This window comes from Chiloscyllium plagiosum, unplaced genomic scaffold (assembly GCF_037043375.1).
Source record: "Chiloscyllium plagiosum isolate Xiang-an unplaced genomic scaffold, Cpla_swu_hap1 HiC_scaffold_3, whole genome shotgun sequence".
In the NCBI taxonomy this organism is placed as follows: domain Eukaryota; kingdom Metazoa; phylum Chordata; class Chondrichthyes; order Orectolobiformes; family Hemiscylliidae; genus Chiloscyllium; species Chiloscyllium plagiosum.
The window spans coordinates 139,490,644-139,505,110 of record NW_028270141.1 but is presented as its reverse complement, the minus strand read 5'-3'; positions in this window follow the sequence as shown (position 1 = coordinate 139,505,110).

The following is a 14,467-nucleotide window of genomic DNA, read 5'->3' as shown; positions in this document are numbered from 1 at the left end:
ATGAGGCTAACAGTTTAGTCTAGAGTTCCTGTACCTGGTGCAGCTGGTGGATGATATTCCGAGTTCCTGAACTTGGTGCAGCTGGTGGATGATATCCGGAGTTCCTGAACCTGGTGCAGCTGGTGGATGACATTGAGAGTTCCTGAACTTGGTGCAGCTGGTGGATGATTTCCAGCGTTCATGAACTTGGAGCAGCTGGAGAATGATATTCCGAAATCCGGAACTTGGTGCAGCCAGTGGATGATATCCAGAGTTCCTGAACTTGGTGTAGCTGGTGGATGATATTCCGAATTCCTGAACGTGGTGCAGCTGGTGGATGATATCCAGTGTTCCTGAACTTGGAGCAGCTGGAGAATGATATTCCGAATTCCTGAACTTGGTGCAGCTGGTGGATGATATTCCAAGTTCCTGAACTTGGTGGAGCTGGTGGATGATATTCCGAGTTCCTGAACTTGGTGCAGATGGTGCATGATATCCGGCGTTCCTGAACTTGGTACAGCTGGAGGATGACATTCCGAGTTCCTGAAACTGGTGCAGCTGGAGGATGACATTCCGAGTTCCTGTACCTGGTGCAGCTGGTGGATAATATCCAGAGCTCCTGAACTGGGTGCAGCTGATGGATGATATTGAGAATTCCTCAACTTGGTACAGCTGTTTGATGATATTCAGAGTTCCTAAATTTGTGCAGCTGGTGCATGATATCCAGAGTTCCCCAACCTGGTGCAGCTGGTGGATGTTATTAAGAGTTCCTGAACTTGGTGCAGCTGGTGGATAATATCCCGAATTCCTGAAATTGGAACAACTGGTGGATGATATTCCGAGTTCCTGAACATGGTACAGCTGGTGGATGTTATCAAGAGTTCCTGAACTTGGTGCAGCTGGTGGATAATATCCCGAATTCCTGAAATTGGAACAACTGGTGGATGATATTCCGAGTTCCTGAGCTTGGAGCAGCCGGTGGATGATATCCAGAGTTCCTGAACTTAGTGCAGCTGGTGGATGATATCCAGAATTCCTGAACTTGGTGCAGCTGTTTGATGATATTGAGAGTGCCTGAACTTGATGCAGCTGGGGGATGATATTCCGAGTTCCCGAACTTGGTGTAGTTGGTGGATGATATTCCGAGTTCCTGAACTTGGTGCAGCCGGTGGATGATATCCAGCGTTCCTGAACTTGGAGCAGCTGGAGAATGATATTGCGAGTTCCTGAACCTCATGCAGCAAGTGCATGATATTCCGAGTTCCAGAACTTGGTGCAGCTGGTGTGAGATATTCCGAGTTCCTGAACCTCATGCAGCTGGTGCATGATATCCAGCGTTACTGAACTTGGTGCAGGTGGAGGATGATATTCCGAGTTCCTGAACTTGGTGCAACTGATGTATAACATCCAGAGTTCATGAATCTGGTGCAGCTGGTGAGTGATATTCCGAGTTCCTGAATTTGGTGCAGCTGGTGGATGATCTTCCGAGTTCCTGAACTTGGTGCAGTCGGTGGATGATATCCAGCGTTCCTGAACATGGAGCAGCTGGTGGATGATCTTCCGAGTTCCTGAACTTGGTGCAGTCGGTGGATGATATCCAGAGTTCCTGAACATGGAGCAGCTGGTGGATGATATTCCGAGTTCCTGAACTTGGTGCAGCAGGTGGATGATATTCCGAGTTCCTGAACTTGGTGCAGCTGGTGGATGATATTCCGCGTTCCTGAATTTGGTGCAGCTGGTGGATGATATTCCGAGTTCCGGAACGTGGTGCAGCTGGTGGATGATATTCTGAGTTCCATAAGTTTTAACAGCTCACCGATGATATTTGAGAGGTCCTGATATTGATGCAGCTGGTGGATGATATCCAGAGTTCCTGAACTTGGTGCAGCTGTTGAATGATATTCCGAGGTCCTGTAACTGGTGCAGCTGGTGGATGATATTCTTAGTTCCTGAACATGGTGCAGCTTGGGCATGATATTCCGAGTTCCTGAACTTGGTGCAGTTGGTGGATGATATTCCCAGTTCCTCAACCTGGTGCCGCTGGTGGTTGATATCCAGAGGCCCTGAACGTAGTGCAGCTGATGGTTGATATTTCATGTTCCGAACGTTGGTGCAGCTGGTGGATGATATTGAGAGTTCCTGAACTTGGTGCAGCTGGTGGATGGTATCCAGAGACCCTGAAGTTGGTGCAGCTGGTGAATGATATTCCGAGTTCTTGAACTTGGTGCAGATGGTGGATGATATTCCGAGTTCATGAACTTAGTGCAGCTGATGGATTATATATGGAGTTCCTGTACCTGGTGCAGCTGGTGGATCATATTCCGAGTTCCTGAACTTGGTGTAGGTGGTGGATGATATTCCGAGTTCCGGAACTTGGTGCAGCTGGTGGATGATATTCCGAGTTCCTGAACTTGGTGCAGATGGTGGATGATATTCCGAGTTCCTGAAAGTGGTACAGCTGGTGGTTGATATTTCGTGTTTCGAACGTTGGTGCGGCTGGTGGATGATATCCAGAAGTCCCCAACATGGTGCAGCTGGTGGATGTTATTAACAGTTCCTGAACTTGGTACAGCTGGTGGATAATATCCAGTATTCCTGAAATTGGTGCAGCTGGTGGATGATATTATGATCCTGAACTTGTGCAGCTGGAGGATGATATTCCGAGTTCCTGAACTTGGTGCAGCTGGTGGATGACCCCCAGGGTTCCTGGACTTTGTGCAGTTGTTGGATAATATTCCGTGTTCCTGAACTTTGTGCAGGTGGTGGACGATATTCCAAGTTCCTGAACTTGGTACAGCCGATGGATGATATTCTGAATTCCTGAACTTTGTGCAGCTGGTGGATGATATTCAGAGGTCCTGAACTTGGTGCAACTGGTGAATGACATTCCGAGTTCCTGTAGCTGGTGCAGCTGGTGGATGATATTCCGAGTTCCTGCACGTGGTGCAGCTGGTGGATGATATTCCGAGTTCCTGAACGTGGTGCAGCTGGCGGATGATATTCCCAGCTCCCGAACTTAGTGCAACTGGTGGATGATATTACCAGTTCCTGAACTTGGTGCAACTGGTGGATGATATCCAGAATTCCTGAACTTGGTGCAGCTGGTGGATGATGACCAGAGTTCCTGAACATGGTGCAGCTGGTGAATGGGAGAGAAAGTGAGGACTGCAGATGTTGGAGATCAGAGCTGAAAATGTGTTGCGAGAAAAGCGCAGCAGGTCTGGCAGCATCCAAGGAACAGGAAAATCGACGTTTCGGGCATAAGCCCTTCTTCAGGAATGAGGAAAGTGTGTCTAGCAGGCTAAGATGAAAGGTAGGGAGGAGGGACTTGGGGGAGGGGCGTTGGAAATGCGACAGGTGAAGGGAGGTCAAGGTGAGGGTGATAGGCCGGAGTGGGGTGGGGGCGGAGAGATCAGGAAGAAGATTGCAGGTTAGGAAGGCGGTGCTGAGTTCGGGGGATTTGACTGAGACAAGGTGGGGGGAGGGGAAATGAGGAAACTGGAGAAATCTGAGTTCATCCCTTGTAGTTGGAGGGTTCCCAGGCGGAAGATGAGGCACTCTTCCTCCAACCGTCGTGTTGCTATGGTCTGGCGATGGAGGAGTTCAAGGACCTGTATGTCCTTGGCGGAGTGGGAGGGGGAGTTGAAGTGTTGAGCCACGGGGTGGTTGGGTTGGTTGGTCCGTGTGTCCCAGAGGTGTTCTCTGAAACGTTCCGCAAGTAGCCGGCCTGTCTCCCCAATATAGAGGAGGCCACATCGGGTGCAGCGGATGCAATAGATGATGTGTGTGGAGGTGCAGGTGAATTTGTGACGGATATGGAAGGATCCCTTGGGGCCTTGGAGTGAAGTAAGGGGGGAGGTGTGGGCGCAGGTTTTGCATTTCTTGCGGTTGCAGGGGAAGGTTCCGGGAGTGGAGCTTGGGTTGATGGGGGGTGTGGACCTGACGAGGGAGTCACGGAGGGAGTGGTCTTTTCGGAACACTGATAGGGGAGGGAAGGGGAATATATCCTTGGTGGTGGGGTCTGTTTGGAGGTGGCGGAAATGACAGCGTATGATACGCTGTATATGGAGGTTGGTGGGGTGGTAGGTGAGGACCAGTGGGGTTCTGTCCTGGTGGCAGTTGGAGGGGCGGGGCTCAAGGGCGGAGAAGCGGGAAGTGGAAGAGATGCAGTGGAGGGCATCGTCGATCACGTCTGGGGGGAAATTGCGGTCTTTGAAGAAGGAGGCCATCTGGGTTGTACGGAATTGGAACTGGTCCTCCTGGGAGCAGATGCGGCGGAGACGAAGGAATTGGGAATATGGGATGGCGTTTTTACAGGGGGCAGCGTGGGAGGAGGTGTAGTCTAGGTAGCTGTGGGAGTCGGTCGGTTTATAGTAAACGTCCGTGTTGATTTGGTCGCCCGAGATAGGAATGGAGGGGTCTAGGAAGGGGAGGGAGGAGTCTGAGATGGTCCAGGTAAATTTGAGATCGGGGTGGAAGGTGTTGGTAAAGTGGATGAACTGTTCAACCTCCTCGTGGGAGCACGAGGCAGCGCCGATACAGTCATCGATGTAGCAGAGGAAAAGGTGGGGGGTGGTGCCAGTGTAGCTGCGGAAGATGGACTGTTCCACATATCCTACGAAGAGGCTGGGGCCCATGCGGGTGCCCATGGCTACTCCTTTGGTTTGGAGGAAGTGGGAGGATTGGAAAGAGAAGTTGTTCAGGGTGAGGACCAGTTCAGTCAGTCGAAGAAGGGTGTCAGTGGAAGGGTACTGGTTGGTACGGCGGGAAAGGAAGAAGCAGGGGGCTTTGAGTCCTTCGTGATGGGGGATGGAGGTGTACAGGGACTGGATGTCCATGGTGAAGATAAGGCGTTGGGGACCGGGGAAGCAAAAATCATGGAGGAGGTGGAGGGCGTGGGTGGTGTACCGAACGATGTTGGGGAGTTCTTGGACTAAGGGGGACAGGACCGTGTCGAGGTATGCAGTGATGGGTTCGGTGGGGCAGGAGCAGGCTGAGACAATGGGTCGGCCGGGGCAGTCAGGTTTGTGGATTTTGGGCAGGAGGTAGAAACGGGCGGTGCAGGGTTGTGGGACTATGAGGTTGGAGGCGGTGGATGGGAGATCCCCTGAGGTGATGAGGTTATGGATGGTCTGGGAGATGATGGTTTGGTGGTGGGAGGTGGGGTCATGGTCAAGGGGGCAGTAGGAGGAGGTGTCCGCGAGCTGGCGTTTAGCCTCAGCGGTGTAAAGGTGTAAAGGTAACTGGTAAATAACATTCTGAGTTCCTGTACCTGGTGCAGCAGGTGGATGATATTCCGAGTTCCTGAACTTGGTGTAGCAGATGGATGATATTCCAAATTCCTGAACTTGGTGCAGCTGGTGGATGATAACCAGAGTTCCTGAACTTGGTGCAGCTGATGAATGATATTTCGAGTTCCTGAACTTGGTGCAGCTGGTGGATGATATTCCGAGTTCCTGTACCAGGTGCAGCTGGTGGATGATATTCCAAGTTCCTGAGCTTGGTGCAGCTGGTGGATGGTATTCCGAGTTCCTGAACTTGGTGTAGCTGGTGGATGTTATCCAGAGTTCCTGAACTTGGTACAACTGCTGGATGTTATCCAGAGTTCCTGAACTTGGTACAGCTGGTGGATGATATCCAGTGTTCCTGAACTTGGTGCAGCTGGTGGATAATATCCCGAATTCCTGAAATTGGTACAACTGGTGAATGATATTCTGAGTTCCTGAACTTGGTGCAACTGGTGAATGATATTCCGAGTTCCTGTGCCTTGTGCAGCTGGTGGATGATATTCCGAGTTCCTCAACTTGGTGCAGCAAGTGAATGATATCCAGAGTTCCTGAACTTGGTGCAGCTGGTGGATGATATCCGAAGTTCCTGAACTGTGGGCGGCACGGTGGCACAGTGGTTAGCACTGCTGCCTCACAGCGCCTGAGACCCGGGTTCAATTCCCGTCTCAAGCGACTGACTGTGTGGAGTTTGCACGTTCTCCCCGTGTCTGCGTGCGTTTCCTCCGGGTGCTCCGGTTTCCTCCCACAATCCAAAGATGTGCAGGTTAGGTGAATTGGCCATGCTAAATTGCCCGTAGTGTTAGGTAAGGGGTAAATGTAGGGGTATGGGTGGGTTGCGCTTCGGCGGGGTGGTGTGGACTTGTTGGGCCGAAGGGCCTGTTTCCACACTAATGTAATCTAATGTAATCTAAATCTAAAAAAAAATGATGCAACCTGTGGATGATATCCAGAGTTCCTGAACTTGGTGCTGCTGGTGGATGATATCCACTGTTCCTGAATTTAGTGCACCTGGTGGGTAATATCCCGAATTCCTGAAATTGGTACAACTGGTGAATGACATTCCGAATTCCTGAACTTGGTGCAGCTGGTGGATGATATTGAGAGTTCCTGATCTTGGTGCAGCTGGTGGATGATATTCCGAGTTCCTGAACTTGGTGCAGTTGTTGGATGATATCCAGAGTTCCTGAACTTGGTGCAGCTGGTGAATAACATTCCGAGTTCCTGAACTTGATGCAGCTGGTGGATGATATCCGGAGTTCCTGAATATGGCATGTGGTGCAGCTGTTGGATGAGATCCAGAGTTCCTGAACTTGGTGCTGCTGATGGATGATATTCCAGGTTCCTGAACCTTGTGCAGCCGGTGGATGATATTCCGAATTCCTGAACTTGGTGCAGCTGGTGGATGATATTCCAAGTTCCTGTACCTGGTGCAGCTGGTGAATGATATTCCGAGATCCTGTCCCGGGTGCAGCTGGTGGATGATATTCCGGGTTCTTGAACTTGTTGCAGCCAGTGGATGATGCCCAGAGTTCCTGAACTTGGTGCAGCTGGTGGATCATATTCTGAGTCCCTGAACTTGGTGCAGCCAGTGGATGATATCCAGAATTCCTGAACTTGGTGCAGGTGGTGGATGATATTGAGAGTTCCTGAACGTTGGTGCAGCTGTCGGATGATATTCCGAGTACCTGAACTTGGTGCAACTGGTGAATGACATTCCGAGTTCCTGTACCTGGTGCAGCTGGTGGATGATATTCCGAGTTCCTGAATCTGGTGTAGCTGGTGGATGATGTTCCACATTCCTGGACATGGTGGAGCCGGTGGATGATATTCCGAGTTCCTGAACTTGGTGCATCTGGTGGATGATATGCCGAATTCCTGAACTTGGTGCAGTTGTTGGATGATATCCAGAGTTCCTAAACTTGGTGCAGCTGGTGAATAACATTCCGAGTTCCTGAACTTGGTGCAGCTGGTGGATGATATCCAGAGTTCCTGAACGTGGTGCAGTCGGTGGATCATATTCCGTATTCCTGAACTTTGTGCAGTTCCTGAAGTTGGTGCAGCTGATGAATGATATTCCGAGTTCCTGAAGTTGGTGCAGCTGGTGGATGATATTCCGAGTTCCTGAACTTGGTGCAGTTGTTGGATGATATCCAGAGTTCCTGAACTTGGTGCAGCTGGTGAATAACATTCAGAGTTCCTGAACTTGATGCAGCTGGTGGATGATATCCGGAGTTCCTGAATGTGGTATGTGGTGCAGCTGTTGGATGAGATCCAGTGTTCCTGAACTTGGTGCAGCTGGTGGATGATATCCCAGGTTCCTGAACCTTGTGCAGCTGGTGGATGATATTCCGAATTCCTGAACTTGGTGCAGTTGTTGGATGATATTCCGAGTTCCTGAACTTGGTGCAGATGGTGGATGATATCCAGAGTTCCAGAACTTGGAGCAGCTGGTGGATGATATTCCGAGTTCCTGAACTTGATGTAGCTGGTGGATGATATTCCGAGTTCCTGAACTTGGTGCAGCTGGTGAATGACATTCCGAGTTCCTGTACATGGTGCAGCTGGTGGATGATATTCCGAGTTCCTGAACTTGGTGCAGCTGGTGGATGATATTCCACGATCCTGAAATGGGTGCAGCTGGTGGATGATATTCCGAGTTCCTGAACTTGGCGCAGTTCCTGAAGTTGGTGCAGCTGGCGAATGATATTCCGAGTTCCTGAACTTGGTGCAGCTGCTGGATGATATTCCGAATTCCTGAACTTGGTGCAGCTGGTGGATGATATCCAGAGTTCCTGAAGTTGGTGCAGCTGATGAATGATATTCCAAGTTCCTGAAGTTGGTGCAGCTGGCGACTGATATTCCGAGTTCCTGAACTTGGTGCAGCGACTGAATGATATTCCGAGTTCCTGAACTTGGTGCAGCTGGTGGGTGACATTCTGAGTTCCTGAACCTGGTGCAGCTGGTGGGTAATATCCAGAATTCCTGAAATTGGTGCAACTGGTGGATGATATTCCGAGTTCCTGAGCTTGGTCCAGCTGGTGGATGATAGTCCGAGTTCCTGAACTTGGTGCAGCTGGTGAATGACATTCCGACTTCCTGAACTTGGTGCAGCTGGAGGATGATATTCCGAGTTCCTGAACTTGGTGCAGCTGGTGGATGATATTCCGAGTTCCTGTAACTGGTGCAGCTGGTGGATGATATTCCGAGTTCCTGAACATGGTGCAACTGGTGAATGACATTCCGAGATCCTGTAACTGGTGCAGCTGGTGGTTGATATTCCGAGTTCCTGAATTTGGTTCAGCCGGTGGATGATATTCAGAGGTCCTGAACGTGGTGCAGCTGGCGGATGATATTCCCAGTTCCTGAAAATGGTGCAACTGGTGAATGACATTCCGAGTTCCTGTAGCGGGTGCAGCTGGTGGATGATATTGAGAGTTACTGAACTTGGTGCAGCTGGTGGATGATATTCCGTGTTCCGAACGTTGGTGCGGTTGGTGGATGATATCCAGAGTTCCCCAACCTGGTGCAGCTGGTGGATGATATCCAGTGTTCCTGAACTTGGTGCAGCTGGTGGATAATATCCTGAATTCCTGAAATTGGTACAAGTGGTGGATGATATCCGGAGTTCCTGAACTTGGTACAGCTGGAGTATGATACCCGGAGTTATTGAACCTGGCGCAGATGGTGGATGGTTTTCCGAGTTCCTGAAGTTGGTGTAGCTAGAGGATGATATCCTGGGATCCTGAACTTGGGGCATATGGTGGATGTTATTCCGAGTCCCTGAACTTGGTGCAGCTGGTGGATGATATTCCGAGTTCCTGAACTTGGTGCAGCTGGTGGATGATATCCAGCGTTCCTGAACTTGGTGCAGCTGGTTGGTAATATTCCGAATTCCTGAACTTGGTGTATCTGACGAATGATATTCCGAGTTCCTGAACTTGGTGCAGCTGGTGGATGATATCCAGAGTTCCTGAATTTGGTGGAGCTGGTGAATGACAATCCGAGTTCCTGTTCCTGGTGCAGCTGGTGGATGATTTTCCGAATTCCAGAACATGGTGTAGTTGGTGGATGATATTCCGAGTTCCTAACTTGTTGCAGCTGGTGAATGACATTCCTGTGCCTGGTGCAGCCGGTTGTTGATATTCCGAGTTCCTAAACTTGGTGCAGCTGGTGGATGATATCCAGAGTTCCTGAACTGGGTGCAGCTGGTGGAAGATATTCCAAGTTCCTCAACCTGGTGCAACTGGTGAATGATATCCAGAGTTCCTGAACTTGGTGCAGCTAGTGGATGATATCCAGAGTTCCTGAACTTGCTACAGCTGGTGGATGATATTCCAAGTTCCTGAACTTGGTGCAGCTGGTGGATGATATCCAGAATTCCTGAACTTGGTGCAGGTGATGGATGATATTGAGAGTTCCTGAATGTGGTGCAGCTGGTGGATGATATTCCCAATTCCTGAACTTGGTGCATCTGGTGGATGATATGCCGAATTCCTGAACTTGGTGCAATTGTTGGATGATATCCAGAGTTCCTGAACTTGGTGCAGCTGGTGAATAACATTCCGAGTTCCTGAATCTGGTGCAGCTGGTGGATGATATCCAGAATTCCTGAACTTGGTGCAGGTGATGGATGATATTGAGAGTTCCTGAATGTGGTGCAGCTGGTGGATGATATTCCCAATTCCTGAACTTGGTGCATCTGGTGGATGATATGCCGAATTCCTGAACTTGGTGCAATTGTTGGATGATATCCAGAGTTCCTGAACTTGGTGCAGCTGGTGAATAACATTCCGAGTTCCTGAACCTGGTGCAGCTGGTGGATGATATCTAGAGTTCCTGAACGTGGTGCAGCCGGTGGATCATATTCCAAATTCCTGAACTTTGTGCAGTTCCTGAAGTTGGTGCAGCTGATGAATGATATTCCGAGTTCCTAAACTTGGTGCAGCTGGTGGAGATATTCCGAGTTCCTGAACTTGGTGCAGTTGTTGGATGATATCCAGAGTTCCTGAACTTGGTGAAGATGGTGGATAACATTCCGAGTTCCTGAACTTGATGCAGCTGGTGGAGGATATCCGGAGTTCCTGAATGTGGAATGTGGTGCAGCTGTTGGATGAGATCCAGAGTTCCTGAACATGGTGCAGCTGGTGGATGATATTCCCGGTTCCTGAACCTTGTGCAGCCGGTGGATGATATTCCGAATTCCTGAACATGGTGCATCTGGCGAATGATATTCTGAGTTCCTGAACTTGGTGCAGATGGTGGATGATATCCAGAGTTCCTGATCTTGGAGCAGCTAGTGGATGATATTCCGAGATCCTGTAACTGGTGCAGCTGGTGGATGATATTCCGAGTTCCTGAACTTGGTGCAGCTGGTGGATGATATTCTGAGATCCTGTAACTGGTGCAGCTGGTGGATGATATTCCGAGATCCTGTAACTGGTGCAGCTGGTGGATGATATTCCGAGTTCCTGAACTTGGTGCAGCTGGTGGATGATATTCTGAGATCCTGTAACTGGTGCAGCTGGTGGATGATATTCCGAGTTCCTGAAAATGATGCAGCTGGTGAATGACATTCCGAGATCCTGTAACTGGTGCAGCTGGTGGATGATATTCCGAGTTCTTGAATTTGGTGCAGCCGGTGGATGATATTCAGAGGTCCTGAACGTGGTGCAGCTGGCGGATGATATTCCCAGTTCCTGAACATGGTGCAATTGGTGAATGACATTCCGAGTTCCTGTAGCGGGTGCAGCTGGTGGATGATATTGAGAGTTACTGAACTTGGTGCAGCTGATGGTTGATATTCCAAGTTCCTGAACGTGGTGCAGCTGGTGTATGATATCCCGAATTCCTGGACTTGTTGCAGGTGATGGATGATATTGAGAGTTCCTGAATGTGGTGCATCTGGTGGATGATATTCCCAGTTCCTGAACTTGGTGCAACTGGTGAATGAGATTCCGAGTTCCTGTCCCTGGTGCAGTTGGTGGATGATATTCCGCGTTCCTGAACTTGGTGCAGCTGGTGGATGATATCCAGAATTCCTGAAATTGGTGCAGGTGGTGGATGATATTGAGAGTTCCTGAACGTGGTGCAGCTGGTGGATGATATCCAGAGTTCCTGAACTTGGTGTAGCTGATGGGTAATATCCCGAATTCCTGAAGTTGGTGCAGCTGATGAATGATATTCGGAGTTCCTGAGGTTGGTGCAGCTGGTGGATGATATCCAGATTTCCTGAAGTTGGTGCAGCTGGTGGATGATATTCCACATTCCTGAACTGGGTGCAGCTGCTGGATGTTGTCCAGAGTTCCTAAACTTTGTGCAGCTGGTGGATGATATCCAGAGTTCCTGAACTTGGTATAGCCTATGAATGATATTCCGAGTTCCTGAAGTTGGTGCAGCTGGTGGGTGATATTCCAAGTTCCTGAATGTGGTGCAGCCGGTGGATGATATTCCGAATTCCTGAACTTGGTGCAGTTGGTGGATGATATCCAGAGTTCCTGAGCTTGGTCCAGCTGGTGAATGGCATTCCGAGCTCCTGTCCCTGGTGCAGCTGGTGGATGATATTCCGTGTTCCGAACGTTGGTGCGGCTGGTGAATGATATCCAGAGTTTCCCAACCTAGTGCAGCTGGTGGATGTTATCCAGAGTCCCTGAATTTGGTGCAGCTGGTGGGTAATATCCCGAATTCCTGAAATTGGTACAACTGGTGGATGATATTCCGAGTTCCTGAGCTTCGTGCAGCTGGTGGATGATATTCCAAGTTCCTGAACTTGGAGCAGCCGGTGGATGATATCCAGATTTCCTGAACTTGGTGCAGCTGGAGAATGATATCCAGAGTTCCAGAACTTGGTGCAGCTGGTGGATGATATTCCAAGTTCCTGAACTTGGTGCAGCTGGAGGATGATATCCAGAGTTCCTAAACTTTGTGCAGCTGGTGGATGATATTCCGAGTTACTAAACTTGGTGCAGCTGGTGGATGATATCCGGAGTTCCTGAACTTGGTGCAGCTGGTGGATGACATTCCGAGTTCCTGAACATGGTACAGCTGGCGGATGATATTTCCAGTTCCTGAACTTGGTGCAGCTGGTGGATGATATTCCGAGTTCCTGTACCTGGTGCAGCTGGTGGATGATATTCCGCATCCCTGAACTTGGTGCAGCTGGTGGATGATATTCCCCGTTCCTGAACTTGGTGCAGCTGGTGGATGATATTCCCCGTTCCTGAACTTGGTGCAGCTGGTGGATGATATTGAGAGTTCCTGAACGTGGTGCAGCTGGCGGAAGATATTCCCAGTTCCTGAACGTGGTGCAGCTGGCGGAAGATATTCCCAGTTCCTGAACGTGGTGCAACTGGTGAATGACATTCCGAGTTCCTGTACCAGGTGCAGCTGCTGGATGGTATTCCGAATTCCTGAACTTGGTTCTGGTGATGGATGATATTGAGAGTTCCTGAACGTGGTGCAGCTGGTGGAGGATATTCCCAATTCCTGAACGTGGTGCAACTGGTGGATGATATTCCGAGTTCCTAAAGTTGGTGCAGCTGGTGGATGATATTCTGCTTTCCTGAAATGGGTGCAGCTGGTGGATGATATCTGAAGTTCCTGAACTTGGTGCAGTTGTTGGATGGTATTCCGAGTTCCCGAACTTGGTGCAGCTGGTGGATGATATCCGAAGTTCCTGAACTTTGTGCAGCTGTTGGATGATATCCAGAGGTCCTGAACGTGGTGCAGCCGGTGGATCATATCCCGAATTCCTGAACTTTGTGCAGTTCCTGAAGTTGGTGCAGCTGATGAATGATATTCCGAGTTCCTGAAGTTGGTGCAGCTGGCGAATGATATTCTGAGTTCCTGAACTTGGTACAGCTGCTGGATGATATTCCGAGCTTCTAAACTTGGTGCAGCTGGTGGATGATATTCCGAGTTCCTGAACCTGGTGCAGCTGGTGGATGATATCCAGAGTTCCTGAACTTGGTGTAGCTGATGAATGATATTCCGAGTTCCTGAAGTTTGTGCATCTGGTGGGTGATATTCCAAGTTCCTGAATGTGGTGCAGCCAGTGGATGATATTCCGAATTCCTGAACTTGGTGCAGTTGGTGGATGATATCCAGAGTTCCTGAGCATGGTACAGCTGGTGAATGGTATTCCGAGCTCCTGTCCCAGGTGCAGCTGATGGATGATATTCTGAGTTCCTGAACGTGGTACAGCTGGTGGTTGATATTCCCCGTTCCTGAACTTGGTGCAGCTGGTGGATGATATTGAGAGTTCCTGAACGTGGTGCAGCTGGCGGAAGATATTCCCAGTTCCTGAACGTGGTGCAGCTGGTGAATGACATTCCGAGTTCCTGTACCAGGTGCAGCTGCTGGATGGTATTCCGAATTCCTGAACTTGGTTCTGGTGATGGATGATATTGAGAGTTCCTGAACGTGGTGCAGCTGGTGGAGGATATTCCCAATTCCTGAACGTGGTGCAACTGGTGGATGATATTCCGAGTTCCTAAAGTTGGTGCAGCTGGTGGATGATATTCTGCTTTCCTGAAATGGGTGCAGCTGGTGGATGATATCTGAAGTTCCTGAACTTGGTGCAGTTGTTGGATGGTATTCCGAGTTCCCGAACTTGGTGCAGCTGGTGGATGATATCCGAAGTTCCTGAACTTTGTGCAGCTGTTGGATGATATCCAGAGGTCCTGAACGTGGTGCAGCCGGTGGATCATATCCCGAATTCCTGAACTTTGTGCAGTTCCTGAAGTTGGTGCAGCTGATGAATGATATTCCGAGTTCCTGAAGTTGGTGCAGCTGGCGAATGATATTCCGAGTTCCTGAACTTGGTACAGCTGCTGGATGATATTCCGAGCTTCTAAACTTGGTGCAGCTGGTGGATGATATTCCGAGTTCCTGAACCTGGTGCAGCTGGTGGATGATATCCAGAGTTCCTGAACTTGGTGTAGCTGATGAATGATATTCCGAGTTCCTGAAGTTTGTGCATCTGGTGGGTGATATTCCAAGTTCCTGAATGTGGTGCAGCCAGTGGATGATATTCCGAATTCCTGAACTTGGTGCAGTTGGTGGATGATATCCAGAGTTCCTGAGCATGGTACAGCTGGTGAATGGTATTCCGAGCTCCTGTCCCAGGTGCAGCTGATGGATGATATTCTGAGTTCCTGAACGTGGTACAGCTGGTGGTTGATATTCCGTGTTCCGAACGTTGG